Source organism: Mandrillus leucophaeus, unplaced genomic scaffold, assembly GCF_000951045.1.
Source record: "Mandrillus leucophaeus isolate KB7577 unplaced genomic scaffold, Mleu.le_1.0 Scaffold145, whole genome shotgun sequence".
Classification (NCBI taxonomy): domain Eukaryota; kingdom Metazoa; phylum Chordata; class Mammalia; order Primates; family Cercopithecidae; genus Mandrillus; species Mandrillus leucophaeus.
This window is the reverse complement of record NW_012101421.1, coordinates 2,039,851-2,042,817: the sequence shown is the minus strand read 5'-3', so window position 1 is coordinate 2,042,817 and position 2,967 is coordinate 2,039,851.

Genomic DNA, 2,967 nt, shown 5'->3' with positions numbered 1-2,967 from the left:
TAATGATGTTGAGCACTTTCTCATACACTTACTGTCAAAAGAGATTCTTTTGCCCATTTTCTATTTGAGTTGTCTTTTTTCTTACTGATTTGTAGACATTGTTTATATATTTTGAATATGAGTACTTTGTTGATTATATATATATTGCAAATATCTTTCTTAAGGCTTAACATCTTACTGTGTTTGGGATGTGGTTTGATAAACAACTTGTATTCTTCTTTATCAATCTGTTCCTTTATGCTTATGGATCTTTCGTGTCACTTTTTAGAAATTTTCACCAACCCAAGGTCATGAATACATTCTTTCATATAAGTTTTCAGAAACGTTAATGTTCTATCTTCCTATATAAGCCTACAGTCCTCCTAAGATTGATTTTTGTTTTCAGCAGGGTTTCTCAATCTTAGCACTATTGACATTTTGGACAGGCCAAGTCTTCATTGTGTAGAGACTCTCCTGTGGCTTGTAGGATGTTTAGCAGCATCCCTTGCCTGAACCCACCAAGTACTATAGCATGCCCCATCCTCAGTCATGACAATCAGTAATGTCTGCAGTCATTGCTGGATGTCCAAGGGAACAGGAGGGACAAAACTGTCCCTATTAAGAACCACTGACTTATGTTAAGTGGGAACCATGGTGATGTCCAATTGACTCACCACTACTACAGGAATTATATTCTTTCTTCACACTCTGCCTTGTCACCAGTATCACAAATCGGAAGACCATATATGTTCAAGAGACTAAAATGTTATTTCTGGACTCTTTATTCCATCGGTTTCAAAACCAATCTTCATGTCAACATGACACTGTTTTATTATAAAGCTATGGTAATCAAGACTTGATAGCTATCAGTACATATATTCCAATTTTGATCTCCACAGTTTCTTTTACTATTGCTGCATCTTTGCCTTTTCATCTTAGAATCAGCTTGTCAATTTCCACCTAAAAAAAAAAAAAAAAACTAGTGGAATGTTCACTGGGTTTACATTAAATCTATAAATCAACTTGGTAAAATTGACATTTTGGAAATATTGAGTCTTCTAATTCTGGACCATAATATATCCACCCCTTTAATTAATTCTTTAATTTCTCTCAACAATGTTTTAAGGTTTTTGGTGTAGATTTTCTACACATCTTCCCTTAGATTTATTTCAAGGTATTTGACTATGTTGATACTATTACAAATAAATTCTCTTTAAATTTTTTTAACACTTTCTAATATATAGGAATGTATCTCATTTTTTATATTGAGTTTGTGTTAGTTACCTAGTTAAATTTATTTATTTATTCTAACACTTTATATTTGAATTTTTGAACATGTTCTGCACACTTACATCATCCTATGTAGTCAGGGTAGTTTTATTTCTTTCCTTCAATGTTTATTCTACTTATTTTTTATGTTATTGTACTGGCTAAATTTCAATACAAAGTTGAACAGATAATAGTGTTAATGTGCGTCATTTTCTTATCTCTGATCTCCGTAGGGAAAGGATTCTGTCCTTAATTGTGGTATTTGATGTAAGCTTTCGTAGGTACATTTTGTCAAAATCAGGAAATTTCCTTTTACCCTTGGTTTGAGATAAGGCTTTGTCATAAATGATATTTAATTTTAATAGATTTTTTCTGCATCCATTGTGGTAATAATAGTATAATTTATTTTGTTAATGTTAAAAATAAAATTGATGATTAAAAAATTTAAAATCAATCTTGCATGCCAGAAATGCACTAATTTTCTAATGGTATATTATTCTTTCACATGTCATAGAATTTAAATTGTTAATCATTTGTTTAGATTTTTTGCTTCTGTGATCATGAAAAAGGTAAGTTTGTAACTTTTCTTTCTTATAAAGATTTTGTCATGTTTTAGGATCAAGATTTTCCTGGCCATAGAGATAGTTTGAAGTTCTGGTTGTTATCTTTCTCTAGACAAGATTTACTTCTGCTTCTGGCAGGCAGAGATTCCAGTTTTTCAGCAAAAAATTATACAGCAAAAAAAGTTAGGGCAAACACAGGTGGAGCTTCTATTTCTGAAAAGAACCTTTTGATAAATTTCTGTCTTACAAATACGTGTTTATTTTGAACAACATTTGCTGAATTATTGCTCCTGTAGTAAAAATCAATTGGAATAGCTTTTCTCTTTTTTATTTTCTTAAGATTTGGGGTAAAATTGATCTTATTTATTTTGTAAATGTTTGAAACAATTTACGGACAAAGCCGTCTTATCCTGTCATGTCTTCATGAAGATATATTTATTGTAGATTTAATAGCTTTAATGGGACTGTTTAGCTTTTCTATTTTTTCTTATACAGGTTAACTGGTATAAGGATTTTTTCATTTAATCTAAATCTTCAAATTCATTTGTTTAAAATTTTTCTCAACTAATGTTTATTTTTTTCATGTCTGAGGAAAAAAGTGATGTCTACATTGCCATATTAATAGTTTGTTTTCCATCTCTCTCTCTCTAGGGTTTTATTAACTTTATTAGTCTTTCAAACATCCAACCTTTTGCTTCTTTGATTTTCTCTAGTTGTACCTTTGCTTTCTGATCTGTCACCTTTGTCCTTTTCTTATTATTTCTTTGTGTTTTATTTGTTAATCTCTTATTACCTCCTTGAAATGGATGCTTAGATCATTGATTCACAACCTTTCTTCTTTTCTAATACATGCTTTCTTTTTGTTTGTTTGTTTGTTATTTTTTATTATTATACTTTAAGCTCTAGCATACATGCGCACAACATGCAGGTTTGTTAAATATGTATACATGTGCCGTGTTGGTGTGCTGCACCCATTAACTTGTCATTTATGTTAGGTATATCTCCTAATGCTATCCCTCCCCTCAGCTCCCCACAATGGGACCCGGTGTGTGATGATCCCCTTCCTGTGTCCAGGTGATCTCATTGTTCAATTCCCACCTATGAGTGAGAACATGCGGTGTTTGGTTTTCTGTTCTTGCGATAGTTTGCTGAGAAT